The following is a 7,403-nucleotide window of genomic DNA, read 5'->3' as shown; positions in this document are numbered from 1 at the left end:
ATTACAACAGGAATATGGAATCGTGGTCTCCAGGACTTTGAAGGACAGACCCTGCTTCATCGAGCTCCTTTGCCATTCCCAGACCACAGGTGGTTTTAAAAATGGGGTTTGATTAAACTTCTTAAATGTGGTAAACACCACAGCTTGCACCCCCACTGATATAGCTTCTCCCCATGACAGAGCTGCCACCTCCTGGGGAAGTGGATTGACTACACCAACAGGAAAACTCTCCCCCCTCAGCATGGAGCAGTGGTTCTCAAGCTGTGGGTCAGGACTGCAAAGTGGGTCGTGACCCTGTTTTAATGGGGTCACCAGGGCTGGCATTAGACTTGTTGGGTCCTGGGGCTGAAGCCAAAAGTCTGAGCCCCCCCACCCAGGGCTGAATCCCTCAGGCTTTGGTTTTGCCCTCCCCCACTGGGGCTCAGTCTTTGGCACTTCCCCCCCCCCCCGAGTGGAGGGGCTTGGTCCCTCTTTCCAGGGCTACGTATTAAGTTATTTTGGCAGAAGGAGGTTGCAGTGAAAGGACGTTTGAGAAACCCTGGCACAGAGCATCTCCATTACTGAGCTGCAGCAGCATAGACTCACTGTTTGAAACATTGACCTGGCCTTAGCCTCTGAATATGTCTAGGCTTGGCTCCCTATGGCACTGTTGTGATCAGACCCTGGAAGTACAGCCATGGAGACACCACACACCAGCCTTGCCTAGCTGGCAAGGATCAAACCTTCACAGAAAGACACCCATGGTTTTCTAGCCCAGCTACCTAAGGCCTCAGCCACAACCACTTAACACAGGGGCCTTTCTACACTCTGGTTCTGTTCTCACTGAAGGGTCATTACAAATTGTTTGCTCAGACCAGCTTCCCCAGCACACTCACTGCTGTGCAGCTCTGTACGTGTGGCCATGGCTGAACAGCAAGAATTCCTGCCCATTTCCCCAGTGGCTGGAGCATGGCTAGAGTGTGTTTGTGGTTAATGATGTTGCTGTAGATTGTTCATTCCCTGCCTTGGCAATTCAGACAGTCCCTTTTCCCGTTGTATCGCCAGCACCTCTGTGAGTCCAATAACAGAGGCAGGTTTTCTCTGGGCACTGAGATTTTTGAGGGCGTTGGTGGCTCCTTCCTTTCCTCATCCTGGAGTAAACTCAGCTTTTTATTCCATCCTTGATGACTCATGGAATAACAACAGCAGCATGAAGAGGAGAGTGAATATCTCACTGCCAGGGGGGAAGATGGACGCATTCCCTCTGTCTGACCATTGCCATTGCAGGAGAGAAGGTTTCAGTGGAATCGAATGCCCTGGCTCAGACAATAGACACAGGGAGGTTTTGCTGTTCATGGATCTGTGCAAATGAAATTGTGTGTCTGTGTGAAAATGAGGAGGGATATGAAATGCCCACGTGGTGGTGCCTAAGGCAAAAGGGAACCTTAGAGGATTAGAACAGGATAAGTTCTCAAGCAACATGTTTCTTACTTTGACCATGTGTTAGTTTTGATGATTATCGATGGAAAGATTTTGCCATTGGGTCGTGTGTTTACACAGAATGACATTTACCAACAAATACATAATTCTTCCAAGTCTGCTGGTGGTGAGTTTAGAGGGACACACTCACTCTTCCCACCCTCCATTCCAGGCCTGTGCTCTCCAGAATGTCAACTTCCCACAGAGCTGGGATCCTTCCCTCATCTCCCCCCAGACCACTGCCCCACCCCCACTTCTGGGGTCCCCTTCCAACACTGTCCAACTCCCCTGCTGGCAGGATCCTGTCCCGTTCCTTTCATTTCCTGCCTCCCCTATCAGCAAAAGCTCTACATTGTTTCTACAATGAGAATTGAACCCAGGCCACCTGGGTGAAAACCAGGAATCCAAATCATGAGACCATATGGGACTTGTATAGTCAATAGCACATTTACACATTCACACCCAATAATTCAAAGTAGCCGTTCAAAAAAACTTCAAAAACAGACTTCAAAGAGAAATTGCAGAGTTACAATTGATTTGCAAACTTAACACCATTAATTTGAGCTTGAATAAGGACTGGGAGTAGCTGGCTCACGACAAAAGCAATTTTCCCTCTCATGGTATTGACACCTCCCCATCAATTATGGGGAGAGGACCACATCCACCCTGACTGAATTAGCCTTCAACACTGGTTCTCCCCTTGTACGGTAACTCCCGTCACTTCATGTTCCAATCTATATTTATGCCTCTATCTGCAATTTTCACTCCATGCATCTGAAGAAGTGGGCTTTTTACCCACGAAGGCTTATGCCCAAATAAATCTGTTAGTCCTTAAGGTGCCACCGGACTCCTCATTGCTTTTAATTCTAAGCTGATCTTAACCCTTTCAGTACCCTTACAAACTCAGATGCTTCTCACCACAGGCTGGCTGGTGGCTTTTCAGCCAGGCTCTCCCCTTTCATCAGCGCTTCAGTTGCTTGGTGTGGGGGTGTCTGTAGATGTAGGTGGCAGAGAGAGATAAAGCCTGGCAAATGTCTCTCCTTTTATCATGTCCTTTCTTCCCTCATGGCTTCGCCCCCCCACCCCCCCTTCAGAGTCAGGTGAGCATCACTGCGTCTCTCCAAGCAAGTCTGAGCAATTCCCCTGGGGTGTCCTCATGCAGGTGAGTCATTGCATTGTAGCTCCCTTGCTGGACAATGGCTGTCGATGGGTTGTTTGACACCCTGTCTGGGTGTTGGTTACTTTCCTTGCTGTTGCCACTGGGGAGCTAATATTTGGCTGACTCCCCCACCTTGCAGCACAGTGTCAACCACACTGCACAATTCTCATAACTTCATATGCATGAATGGTCTACATCTATGGGTAGAGAAGTGACTTTCAGCCGATCATATCCTTTCCCTGATACCTTACAAGTCATGCTCTATATGTAAGATCACGATGATATGAAAATGAGGATTATGGGGGTTACAGCCGCTCCCCCAAAGGTATAGAATGTCACACTGAGATTCTATGTTCATTTGTTCTGTAACAGCATTACAGAGATCCAGTGACTGACCAATGGCATTTCCAAGTGCTAAAATAGCAAGCGATGTCGGTCTCTCATTGGCCATCAGCGACTGAAGATGTGGTTTAATGAGCCGGAGCTTCAAGGCGAGGGTGGCTCTGTCCACTGCCTTCCGTTGCGCTGCTGGGCCCCAAGTCCCTGGTGGCCAATGTGTGACGCTGGGAGAAGAGAGTGGGGTGGCAAGTGGCGGCAGGACTTTTGCCACCAGGGTCTAGCTGCCCAACTTCCTCCTTGGAGTGCTGGCCCCCCGTCGCCTTCTGGTAACCCAGGAACTAAGGCAGGAATAGGGTGAGGAAGCAAGTAAAGCCGAGCAAGGAAGGCAAAAGTGAATCTTGTCTTCATGGGCCGCTCGCAATGACGTCCTTTTTCTGTGCCACAGCTGACAACAACATCCCAGACAGAAAAGCAGGAGGCCAAAAAGAAACTGAGCAGCTGCTGAAGTAGTTCAGTTGGGAGCGTGCTAGACTAACAGGCTCTTCTATCCCCCTTTGTGCACGGGTGGGATGTTTTCTGAAAGTGCAGCAGTTCCTTTAACTGCCACGAGTCCCTCATTTCAGGCTATGCAGCAGGAAAAAACAGCATGGGCTTCTGCACCGAGTTGGCCCACCTGACCTTTCATTCTTCTCTTGCTCTTTGTCAGCAAGGGGAAGAAAAAGAAGCTCTCCCTCAAGCTAGAGTCACAAGGGCGACGTAAGGACGACTTCCTGAGTGCCCGCTCCAGACCTCTGCTCTGCCAGCTGACCTATTGAAGGGCTGTCACCACTTTCTCCAGGTTTGTCCATCGGTCTGTGTGAGGGTGAGCAACAGCCAAGCAGATGGAGTTTCTGTAGTGTAGTGGTTATCACGTTTGCCTAATACACAAAAGGTCCCTGGTTCAGAAACATGCTGGCTTCCTTTTGCCAGATCCCCTTGCTGTTCAGGAAGGCCTCCTCCTTCTCCTATTGGCCTGTCCGTGGGATAACTCCAACCCCCGCATGAGAGAGGGTGCTGACAGCAGTGGAGAAAGCACCTTGGAGTCAGGCTGGAGAACCTAGAGGAGTGCGGCGTGTCACCTTTTGGAGGCTTGTGGCTTGGCCTCCTCTGCTGTTGGAGGTTGGCCGGTGGAGGCCGGCTCTTCCTGCTGGCCTCCTCTGCGTGACTTGCTAAAGAAGGAAGTGAGGCAGGAATGGGGGCAAAAGAGGAAAGTCGAGCTGAGAAAGGCAGGGCAGAAAGTAAGCACATCATTGCGGCTAAGTGGGGTTAGTAGAGCATCACCATTCGTTCTGCAAAGCCGGGGGAGGTGCGGTTGGCTGCTGGGAGGCAGAATCCTGTGCCTGCCTCTTGGCATCCCAGGGATGGCTCCTTGCAGCCCAGGAGAAGCGGGGTTCTGGGGGGAAGGAAAAGCAGCAATGGCGAGGCTGAGTGGGCTCCTTTCTGGCCGACATGGTGGGTCTGGGAGTTGCCTGTAAGCCATAAGTGGACTTGGTGCAGTGAAAACCGCTGCTCCATTCTGGCTGACCTGGGGGAGCCATTGATGACTTGGGAGTGGGGGCAGGGCGCTGGCTGTGAGCAAATGGGATCCAGGAAGCCCCAGCCTGCCCCTCCAGGGGCCGAGTCGTCTTCTTCTCTCCTGCCATGGGGAGCCCGGCCTAGAGCCTGCCCAGCATGCACTGCAGCTCGAGCATTAAGCCTTCCTGTGTGGCCTGTGCTGGAGCTGACCCTGGACCCCTGTGGGGCACTGTTGGGGGAAATCCCTACTGCTAATAATTCTGGCCACAAGATCAACCCATTGGGTCGAATGGGGCAAGCTGGAAGCCTGGTGCCTTAGTCCGTGGGGCCAGCAGGTCAAGCCATTTTCCTGCATGTGGGGGAGGCAGCCGCTGTGGTTCGCCCTTCCTGCTCCCTGCGCTGCTGCACCCTAAAATCCCTGTCGGCCGGCAGGATGGGCTGGGAGCCTGGAGAGAGGAGGCAAAGGGGTGGCCCGAGCCCCCTCGGCCACTGCCCCTGCCCCAGGCAGCCCACAGAGACCTGATGCCTCCCCAAGTGACACACGGAGATGTGCCAGCAGCGCTAAGGCGGCTCCCTGCCCACTCTGCCCCCTCCCTCCCTGCCACACTGCTCCTGGAAGTGGCCGGCATATCCCTGCAGCCCTGAGTGCAAACGCCACAGCTGACCCGCCCCCGTATCCCACTGCCTAGGAGCCACTGCCGGAGGGGAGTGTGTGTCAGTCACTTTGGGAGCTGTGCTGCCCGAGGTAAGCACCTCCACCCCCGACCACCTCCTGCAGCCCTACCCCTGCCCCAGCACAGAGGCTCCCTGTGTCTTGAACAAGCACTTTCAAGGATTGGCCAAGAACTTCTGCTCTGTTTCTGTGAAAGAGACACAAAAAAGGGAGCCCAACGGAGAAGTTGAGTTCGCAAGCACAAACTGGCAGGGCCAAGCCTGGATCTCTCAGTTACTCAGAAGGCTCTTCAGCCAGCTCTTCCCAAAGGCCAGTCTCTAGAGGCTTTTGTGACATGATGTACTTCAAAATAGCTCCCTGTAGCTCACATAGTCATCATTCCTATATGGCTGTGATATGTCCTACCAACCATTCCATGTAAGTTATCATATGAAAAGTCATGATCTGCTGAAATCGGTTATTCTGTCCAAATATGTATAGCATGAGGGTGTGTGAAGTTATGCATTTTGCTGTATGGTTGTTACTGAAATAGGCTATAATTTTGCTAGTGACCCCTGCCGAGGAGGGTGTTCAACAGCCATGAATCAGCAGAGGAATTGTAATTAAGGGATTTCCAATTCAGTGACAGATGCCCAAACACAACACTGTGGGGACCGCTCAAGTCTATGACTCAGTTGCACAATACCACACCAGGAGGATTCCCCAACATAGTGACTCAGCAGAGCCCACCCGGACACGTCTGGGCAAGTGTCTTCTAGACACTTGAACTAAGGATATAAAATAGGAGACTGTGGCATCATGTTTTTGCCTTTCTCCTCCCCCACCTATGCTGGAAGCAGCAGGAATCCTGAGAAAATGAAGGTCATCTGAGGACAGTAATCCAGGTTTTAGGGGGAATTCTATGTATTAAGGAGGGTAACATCCAGTAGGATGAGAAAATTGCTTGACCTAACTACTGCCTAGTGTAATAAGGTGTAAAGTTTAGATTTTGCTGTGGTCATACAGTGCTTAGTGCTCTGCGTTCTGGCCTCAAGAGCCATGGATGCAAGTTGAGTTACGATGACCTTTTCCTTGTCTCCACATTTCTTATGTGCCTCCTTCTGACACTTGTCAGAAAAAACAACTGGTTTCTTTTGCAAGCATTTGCATTGCAAGGCAGAGGCAGTCTTCTCTGTTTCCGCAAAAGATTCACCAAAAGGTGGGAACAGCAGACACGTTTGTTAAGGCACTACTGGGAGCTGCATCCCTAACTCCACTTTACCTGGCAGGTGAGTCACCCAGCTTAGCCACGGTGCGACTCTCTGGGACTTTTCTCCCAACCGCTCCATTTTTCATCAATGACAATCAAAAGGAAGGTGACATGACATCTGTGTGTGAACATCTCCAGGGAATCACAAGGATGTGTGGCGCAGGCTCTCGTGTTGTAGCAATTGCAGTTGAAGCAACCGCCATGCCAATGCCAGTCATAGCAGCGTTTTCATCAACTCCAGGTTTGTGATTTGATTGTTTCCAATGCTTCTCTCCAAAGAAGCCTTTTCCTTAGCAAGCAATGACTTGGATACCAAGGGAGGCCTCTTCTGTTTCCTAGGAAGATACAGGAAAATGTGAGCAGAGGAGACAAAAGCCATACACCAAGGCACCACTGGGAGTTGAACCCAGGATCTCCTGTTTACTAGACAGGTGCTTTAGCCAGCTAAGCCATGGTGCCTACCTGAAGAAAGTATTTGCAACTGTTTCATTTGATGGTTCAAGTCAACACCTGCAAATTCTAAAGTACAGACATTCCCCATTTCCCTCAAGACTTGCAGACCTTGAGGTGTCTGGCTCTCTGTGCACAGAAAGCCACAGCTGAGTAGACAGAGGGCTTCTAACATGTGCCTCTCCCACCAGTCACTGTGATCATATAATGGTTAGTGATCTGTGTTTCAGTCGCAGCAACCTCGGCTCAGTTCTGAGTCATGGTAACCTTTCCTTCAGCTCCAATCAGGAGAAGGCTTGCTGGAGCAGCCCATATATAAAGAGCTGCTCAGCACAGCAAGAGTTAGTCACTCCTTGGAGTTTGAGGAGGGAGGATTGGCTGCCAGGGAGGAAGGAGCCGGGAGGGCACCATGATCAGAGTAGTGCTGGGGTAAGGGGTGCATGAGTGACCTCCTGGCTGACTACTGCCAGACTAAGGCCCTGATACAAAGGTGGAGGAAGGTTCTAGGTCTGTTGGGAAAT

The 7,403-nt window shown here is 51.2% G+C and overlaps 1 non-coding gene across 1 annotated transcript; it reads right to left on the bottom strand.

Annotated features, from left to right (window-relative positions):
• Positions 1-6,817: 6,817 nt before the first annotated feature.
• Positions 6,818-6,891, bottom strand: TRNAT-AGU. The gene has a single exon. It is a non-coding gene; the product is annotated as a tRNA-Thr (tRNA).
• Positions 6,892-7,403: the final 512 nt, after the last annotated feature.

This window comes from Mauremys mutica, unplaced genomic scaffold (genome assembly GCF_020497125.1).
Source record: "Mauremys mutica isolate MM-2020 ecotype Southern unplaced genomic scaffold, ASM2049712v1 Super-Scaffold_100472, whole genome shotgun sequence".
Classification (NCBI taxonomy): domain Eukaryota; kingdom Metazoa; phylum Chordata; order Testudines; family Geoemydidae; genus Mauremys; species Mauremys mutica.
Note: the sequence above shows the minus strand (reverse complement) of the source record. Positions and strands in the feature narration are given on the sequence as shown.